Raw genomic sequence first — 10,027 nt, forward strand, 5'->3', positions numbered from 1 at the left:
GTTCAGCCTGATCGCTCCCCCGGGGTCCTGGCCCCGACGCCCCCTGACATGCGCGTCCACGTTGCCTTGCCTTAAATCAGCGCATGCTAACGTTCACTCCATGCAATTTGAAAACACCTCATAAAAAAACATGAAAAAAGACATGTTTATTCAGGTATATCCTTCCTGACTCCGCCCTATAGATGTTATGAGGTGGTCGTAAGCGCTGCAAAACTCCACTTTAGCTGTGAGAGAGTGCAAGGTTACTACAGTACACACTAAAAAAATGCTAGATTATTTTGATAACCCAATTTATGAGTTGCGAGTGTTGGGTTAAATGTTTTAGTTATTTTTAAGAAGAGCAATCCATTTTTGTGGTTATAAGGGTATTATTTTAACTCAATTGCTGGGTTTTCAAAACTATGAACCATTTTTGGGTTGTTTTTCAATGAGTGACGCATTGTTGGGTAAAATATTTTTTTTTATTAAAAAGGTACTTTTTTCTTGAAGGGAATTTTTATTAAGGATTAATCTCATTAACATTATTTACAATCACACATGTTATGTAAATGAAAATATTTGAGCATGCTGTATAGAACTACTAATGTCATGATCCGTCATGTTTGTTTAGTTTTTGACTCCCTCAGTTCCTGCTTTGAGCACCCCTGGGTTTGTGTTTTAGTTGCCATGGCTGCAGATTGTTTTCACCTGCCTCTGATTAGTGTCCGGGATGCTCACCTGCTCCTGGGCACCATACTTGCCAACCTTGAGACTTCCGAATTCGGGAGATTGGGGGGTGGGCGGGGTCGGGGGGCGGGGTTAAAGGGGGAGGAGTATATTTATAGCTAGAATTCACTGAATTCCAAGTATTTCTTATATATATATATATATATATATATATATATATATAAATAAAATAAATACTTGACTTTCAGTGAATTCTATAGATGGCGGCGCCCTGACGGGCTGCGGCTTGCAGACGCTCATGGTAGTATAGAACAATTTGGCAAAAATACCGGACAATTCTTTAAATTTCATGGCTGGCTCGCAGCGTGGCTAGAACGCATCATAATTAAATTATCCCCTCAACTCCCCCCAAAATTGATTATCTCGCTGGAATAAAAAAGACAATATAACATACATCCATAAACGTGGACGCATGTGAAAAAGTGCAATATATTTATCTGTACAGTAATCTATTTATTTATTTATATATATATATAAATCTATTTTATATATATATATATATATATATATATATATATATATATATATATATATATATATATATATATATATATATATATATATATATATATATATATATATATATACATATATATATATATATATAAACACATATCTTGCATTTGAGTATATTTTAATGGAATACAAATAATTTTGATCAGTAGTTGGGAAGGAGTAGGACAAACCAGCAGTAACATTTAACATTTAACATTTAACATTTTTTAACCAACTATTGGGTCAAGGAGAGCTAAATTGAGCAACCCAATAGTTGGGTTTGGAATAACCCATAATTGTAGTGAGCATAGCTCGGGCTTTTGTGTTAAATAAATTAAACCCAATAGTTGGGTTATGAATCAACCAACATTGAGTTAGCATAACTCAACTATTGGGTTAAATAATTTAACCCAATAGTTTGTTTTGGAATAACCCAACATTAAGTTATCATAACTCAACTTTTTGGTTAAATAAATCAACTCAAAAGTTGCATTCAAAAAATTAACCCAAAAGGTTGAGTTAAAATAACTCAAATAAAGGGTTTGTCCTTTTCTGAACCAGCAGTTGGGTTAAAATGGGGTTATTTTACAACCCAACATTTTTTAGTGTGTACAGTAGCTAACACTCCTTATAGCAACGCTCTAATTGATAGCTTGTAAAAACACAGACGATAAACACGCAGTGGAGGTCGAGGTTTTAAAGCAGGATGCCTCTATAATCAAACATTTACCTTTTAAGGAGGCTGAGACCCCCTCATGAGGTCGTTAGCCAATGTGCCCAGAACTCTCGACACAAGACACAAACACAGACCCAACGAACAGCAGGCCCGCCGTTAAACTGTCCGCCACTTTACGTCTTCTCTGGTCTGACCCCTGGCAGCTTCCATGCCGTTTGTCAGTAAACGGGCACTATTATGTCTTCCTGACATCGCATGACCCCTGACCCTTCCAAGTATAACCGCATATTATGTGGTTATATGGTGTATTCACTTTAAGGGGTAGGGCACAAACGTTAGCAATGCTAACATGTAATGCTACATGCTAATATTACATTTTAGCATCATGCTAGGTTATCTTATATACTGATGGAAAAACAACATAATCAAACTTTACAGCTCCCACGTCTTTAACTGACTGACAGATAATTGGCAGAGCTTTATTTTAAGATGCGTAGCAAAGCCTGAGCTTTTTCAGAACATGCTTGAAAAAACACTATTGCATGAAAAGTTATAGTTATGTTATAATTTAATCTCCAAATGCAAACATCTGAAATAAAATGAGAAACTCAAGAAAGTTTATCATTAGCGTAAAATCACACACATGCTGAAAGAGTGCCTGTTCTGAGCATTTACCATTAACACACATCGTGGTACTGTGTGTGTGTGTGTGTGTGTGTGTGTGTGTGTGTGTGTGTGTGTGTGTGTGTGTGTGTGTGTGTGTGTGTGTGTGTGTGTGTGTGTGTGTGTGTGTGTGTGTGTCGGCGGGCGTTAAAAAAGGAAAGCGATACCTCACTAATCTGCCTCTCTTTTCAACTTCCTCCTCAGCTTTCTATTGACGGTCAACGTTCTGTTTTTTCTATTTTGTTTTTTCGTTTCTTTTCTTTTCTTTTCCCTCACCACCTTTATGCTTCTCTCGCTTGTGCCGTTGCTCAAACTGGTGTACATTTCTTTCTTTCCACAACTTCTCTTTTGCCTCCGGTTTTATCACTCCGGATGATTTTAAAAAGGAGGAACTGTTACACTACTCGGGGCGGCATGGCATAGTGGGTAGAGCACCCGTGTCAGAAACCTGAGGGTTGCAGGTTCGCTCCCCGCCTCTTACCATGCCGTTGTGTCCTTGGGCAGGACACTTCACCCTTGCCCCCGGTGCCACTCACACCGGTGAATGAATGTTGAATGAATGATAGGTGGTGGTCGGAGGGGCCGTAGGCGCAAATTGGCAGCCACGCTTCCGTCAGTCTACCCCAGGGCAGCTGTGGCTACGAAAGTAGCTTACCACCACCAGGTGTGAATGAATGATGGGTTTTTAACATGTAAAGCGACTTTGGGTACTTAGAAAAGCGCTATATAAATCCCAGGTATTATTATTATTATTACTCCAACCAAATTATTACAGTGGATTAACTCAAATTGTGATTGGATAATAGCAAAATAATAATATCATGGTAGTATATAATACAGTATAGTTTACTACTACTACCAAATCATTAAACTATGTTGACTAAAATAGTTTTTTGATACTAGTATAATAATGGTAATAATATAACCTATTCCAAAATATAGTACAGTTTTGTTTGAAAAAAATATGCATGCAAAATTGTTTTTCCTGCTTAAAAATATATATTAAAAAAAAAATACTAATTACTGCTACAAAAGTATTACAAGAGATCGACCCAAATTATACTTTGATAATAGTATGATAATAACTATAATAATATAATACTTGTGTATATTTTAGTATCAATCAATCAATCAATGTTTATTTATATAGCCCTAAATCACAAGTGTCTCAAAGGGCTGTACAAGCCACAACGACATCCTCGGTACAGAGCCCACATACGGGCAAGGAAAACTCACCCCAGTGGGACGTCAATGTGAATGACTACGAGAAACCTTGGAGAGGACCGCATATGTGGGTAACCCCCCCCCCCCTCTAGGGGAGACCGAAAGCAATGGATGTCGAGTGGGTCTGACATAATATTGTGAAAGTCCAACACATCAGCGAACGTCCAGTCCATAGTGGGGCCAGCAGGAACCATCCCGAGTGGAGTCGGGTCAGCAGCGTAGATATGTCCCCATCCGATGAACGGGTCAGCAGCGTAGAGATGTCCCCATCCGATGAACAGGCTAGCGGTCCACCCCGGGTTGGGAGCAGAGTAGAAAAGAAAAGAAAAGAAACGGCAGATCAACTGGTCTAAAAAGGGAGTCTATTTAAAGGCTAGAGTATACAAATGAGTTTTAAGATGAGACTTAAATGCTTCTACTGAGGTAGCATCTCTAACTTTTACCGGGAGGGCATTCCATAGTATTGGAGCCCGAATAGAAAACGCTCTATAGCCCGCAGACTTTTTTGGGGCTCTGGGAATCACTAATAAGCCGGAGTTCTTTGAACGCAGATTTCTTGCCGGGACATATGGTACAATACAATCGGCAAGATAGGCAGGAGCTTGACCGTGTAGTATTTTATACGTAAGTAGTAAAACCTTAAAGTCGCATCTTAGGTGCACAGGAAGCCAGTGCAAGTGAGCCAGTATAGGCGTAATATGATCAAACTTTCTTATTTTTGTCAAAAGTCTAGCAGTATAGTTTTTTTTTTTTAAATAACTGCATTTTGAAAAAGAAATGCGTTATATATACAGTATATACATAAATACACACACACACACACACACACACACACACACACACACACACACACACACACACACACACACACACACACATGTATATATATATATATATATATATATATATATATATATATATATATATATATATATATATCACACACATGTATATATATATATATATATATATATATATATATATATATATATATATATATATATATATATATATATATATATATATATATATATATATATATATATATATATATATACATACTGTATATAACAATACATTATATACAGTACAGGCCAAAACTTTGGACACACTTTCACCTCATTCAATGCATTTTCTTTATTTTCATGACTATTTACATGGTGGATTGTCACTTAAGGCATCAAAACTATGAATGAACACATGTAGAGTTATGTACTCAACAAAACAATGTAAATTAACTGAAAACATGTTTTATATTCTAGTTTCTTCAAAATAGCCACCCTTTGCTCTGAATCCTGCTTTTGCACACTCTTGGCATTCTCTCGTAACGTGCAGTGTTTTCTCCAGATTCTCTGAACCTTTTGATGATATTACGGACCGTAGATAGTGAAATCCCTAAATTCCTTGCAATAGCTCGTTGAGAAATGTTGTTCTTAAACTGTTTGACAATTTGCTCACGCATTTGTTTGTGAATGACTGAGCATTTCATGGAAGCTGCTTTTATACCCAATCATGGCACCAACCTGATGTTCCAAATAAGTGTTTGATGAGCATTCCTCAACTTTCTCAGTCTTTTTTGCCACTATTGCCAGCTTTTTTGGAACATGTTGCAGGCATCAAATTCCAAATGAGCTAATATTTGCATGAAATAACAAAGTTTCCCAGTTCGAACATTAAATATCTTGTCTTTGCAGTCTATTCAATTGAATATAAGTTGAAAAGGATTCGCAAATCATTGTATTCTGTTTTTATTTACGATTTACACAACATGCCAACTTCACTGGTTTTGGGTTTTGTAAATTTTTTTCGTGTTTTGTTACTAAAAAAAATATTTTTTTAAATACTACTATTCCAAAATTATTAGTAATATTAGTATAATATTAATAATAATAATATAATATAGTATTTTTTTCCTTTTTAAAAATGTACATTTGATTAAAAAAATTATTTATAAAAAAAATATGAATGTTTTCACATGTATCCATTACTTGACAGACATGTCGAAATAGCAATCATGTTTATTTTTAGTTACAAACTTTTTTAATACAGATGTACAAAAAAGGAAGTAGGAAATTGTCCAAAACCATGATCTATTGTGATGAATCCATTTTCTACCGCTCATTCCCTTCGGGGTCGCGGGGGGCGCTGGAGCCTATCTCAGCTACAATCGGGCGGAAGGCGGGGTACACCCTGGACAAGTCGCCACCTCATCGCAGGGCCAACACAGATAGACAGACAACATTCACACTCACATTCACACACTAGGGCCAATTTAGTGTTACCAATCAACCTATCCCCAGGTGCATGTCTTTGGAGGTGGGAGGAAGCCGGAGTATCCGGAGGGAACCCACGCAGTCACGGGGAGAACATGCAAACTCCACACAGAAAGATCCCGAGGCCGGGATTGAACTCACGACTACTAAGGACCTTCGTATTGTGAGGCAGACGCACTAACCCCTCTGCCACCGTGCTGCCCCTATTGTGATGAATGTAGACTTTAATGTTATAATAATATATTTTTTTGTTTTTTACTCTTGATGTCTTTGGATTCAATCATTATATTTTTGCAGTAATTCTGCAGCTTTTAGGATTAGTAGGTTTAGGCCCAGCTGCATTGATTTCATCACATTTGTTAATTAAAATACAAAATTAATGAAAGCTTTTACAGTAAATACAATGCATTAATTTTAGCATAAAATCCTATTAAATTTGCTAGAGGATTGGATTGTGTCCTGTCCTGCTTTGTACATGCAGTGGAGTTACATTTTTTTTAAAGTAAAATTAAATTAAAGGCACCTATGATGATTTTAATCTACATTTAAAACACTTCCTTATGGTCTAGACAATGTGTATTGAGTACGCTTTGTGTCCATTTTGCACCACAGTCATTTTTACGACCTGTTTTTGATTCTGTCTGCAAGATGTTTGCGGAAGCGCTCCCAGATTGCAAATGTAACTATGCCCCACCCTCACCAAAAATATCATAATTTATCTTTTTGAAAATATAAACTGTACAATATATATATTCAAGTTGTCGATGCTATTTTTTTCCCATGAGACACAGTTGAAAATAAGCTTAATAAACAATATATGTATTCACCCGGTCACAACATTAGGTACACTTACACACTCTCCAATCCCCCCAAAAACATTTATGTCACGTCGGTCTTATTATGCGCATACCAAGATTAGATGAAAATAATACTTTATCCTACCTTTTTTGTATTTCCTCATAGCCTAAAACACAGCACATTGGCTGATGTCACACCAAAATGCATCAACCTTATGATGTGACAACTTGGCATTGTTGAACATGATTATTCAACATTGTCACAACATTTATATGTCAGAAAAGACCAAATTCATTATTGGTGCCCTTCGAATACAATTTTGAAAGTATTTTTTATTTACCGTATGTATTAACTTTAAATGTTGTATTAAAACAATAAGACAAGTTATAGTTTATTTGTACAGTATTTGTGCATAGAAGGCCCAACCTTCCATCGACAGGGTTAGAGTTGCACATCATGAATATTCTTCTAATATAATAATAATTTACCATATTTTCCGGGCTATAGAACGCACCTTTATTCAAGCCACACCCACAAAATTTTAGAAGAAATATATATTTGCACATATATTAGTCGCAACAGTCCATAAACTGCAGATACTGTACATACAGGTACAAAATACTTTGTAAATGTTTATTTACATACCTTAATTGTTTCCAAATGGTGCCTGTTACACGGCAGTAAAACGGCTGTTCAAACAAAAGTTATTGAAATGTACCCACTAGCTGCGGAAGCTAGCTATACAATCAGCTAAACGGACTAAATAAGTCCATGGTGACATTTTGATGAATTTTTAAAACTGAAACAATACAAAAAGAATGGCAAGTGTAAGTTAATAGCACTAACACAGGCACTTGCAAATGTGTTAGCAAATTCACTAATGCTAACGACGCTAACTTGATTACATCACGATAGCACATACAAAAGTGCATGAAAATACTCCTACAGGCATCACACGTAGTTACGTCATGGTTTATTAAGTATGAATTGTTTTAGTTATATTGTAAAACTTACAAACGTTGCTTGGAGCGGTGAATGAAAAATCCTTTTCGAGGACAGTTTTACTTCTGGTACAAGGCACAAAACAGGAAGTACATTTTCAACCCGCAGCACATGCAGTGAGTGAACTTGTCCAAAAGATAGCACATGGCAAAAACAATAACACACTTTTTCAGTGTTTCTGTCAGTGAAAACTATTTGTTGAAAACAAAACATTATGGCCGTTAGCAAAGAAAAATCCCCAAATTAGCCGCCCTGTTTTATAAGCCGCAATGTTCAAAGTGTAGGAAAAAAGTAGCGGCTTATAGTCCGGTAAATACCGTAATCATATGTTCATAACCCTACTGGTGACATATTAAATGCACATTTTGTATTCAAGTCCATCAGATGTTTACATTTATAACATTTGCTTAAACATTTAAAAGGCTTTAATAACAACCTATGTTTGTGTAGTACTTAAGATGATGAACATTTTTTCTGCTCCTTCTTTTTAGCTCCATCCATCATTTCATTCTTCTATCCATGCATGCATCCATCCATCCATCCATACATCTGTAGTTTCATCCATATTTTCATTATCCATCCATCCATCCATCCATCCTTTCACCCTTTCATCCAAACATCTAATCCATCCATCCATCCTTTCATCCCTTCTACCATTCTTCCCCCTCATCTCTTCCTCTTCATCCCACCTCCCTTGCTTTCTCTCTGCCCACTCAAAATCTCCCACACATGCCTCTGGCCTACCTCTCAGCTTCATCCTCCTCTTCTCTTGCCACACACACACACACACACACACACACACACACACACACACACACACACACACACACACACACACACACACACACACACACACACACACACACACACACACACACACACACACACACACACACACACACACACACACACATACTTTTCAGCCCTCTCATTAATGTTTCCATGCCAACATGGAGAATAACAGTCCTCTTACACTGTAACGTTAAATACAAGCAGGAAAAGGGAACTGATAAAGCTTGTCTGAATGTATATTATGATATCACATTGTGTGTGTGTGCAGAAAACATCGCACAGGGCGATGTGATGCGTCTAGTGCAGTAGCCTTGGAGTAGTAGTACCTGTAGTTAGTGCATGCTGCATGCCGCTTTTGCTTGCTATGCTGCATGCTGCTTCTGCCTGATACTCATTGCTTTCAGCTAGTGCCGCCGGCTAGCCCTCTGTCTCAGAGGGCGAAAAGAGGAGCCGAGTGCATAAGCCTCCTCAGCCGGTACATAGCCTCTCCATTGTCAAGACTCGTACATGCCTCCTCGTGGCCACACACGGTAACTGGAACCTCGCGGTTCCAGGCTAAGTTGTACGGGATCTCGGAGCAGCAGGGGGCCCCAGAGACGGGGCATGCAGGCCCACCGGTGTGTGGATATGCCCTGGTGCCCAGTCAACCCCTGTCCCAGCTATGGGTAAATAACCCCAGCTATGGGCGAATAGTGAAAACCGCCTCAACGGTGGACCAGGCGGAAGATGGCGGCAGCGGAATGCACCACAACGGCTGGGAAGGCGGATGAAGGCTGCAGCAAAGACGGGTCCCCAGTCGTCTTGGTTTCCATGCCACTGGACCCTGGCCCGCTCAATGCCAAGGACTGTGTGGTGGCTGACCGTGCACCAGTCTCCCCACATTAAAAGATTCCACGCACAGGCGTCCTCCTACGGAGGACAGTCATACTCGTTTCGAGTGACCGCCGACGACGATCACATTTTATTGTACTGCAGTAAAACCTGCAACAACAAAACTGTAGTAAAAACAAACTTTGGAGCCTAAACCATCATGAAATATTGTGGGACTTCAGCTCAGTGAGCATGTACAAAGAGACGAGACTCCCGAAGCCCCCGCACCCCATACACACCCACACACGCACACACAGAAACACACACACTTAGGTGTAGGCAGTGGACTGGCTACCATTTACACACGGCAGTAAATTACCCAACACTTCTCAATTAATGATTCATAATCCCTAATTAATTATTAAATAATCAGTAATTGAATATCAGTCCACCAGTTGCTGGTTGCCTAGTAACCGCCCTTTACATTAAATGCCAGCACTGTTGCCCGCGTAATTACAGTGCCAATTTTTTTAGCCTTATGTGCTCATGGATTGTGTGTGTGTGTGTG

The sequence above is a fragment of the Entelurus aequoreus genome, linkage group LG04 (genome assembly GCF_033978785.1).
Source record: "Entelurus aequoreus isolate RoL-2023_Sb linkage group LG04, RoL_Eaeq_v1.1, whole genome shotgun sequence".
NCBI classification, from domain to species: Eukaryota; Metazoa; Chordata; class Actinopteri; order Syngnathiformes; family Syngnathidae; genus Entelurus; species Entelurus aequoreus.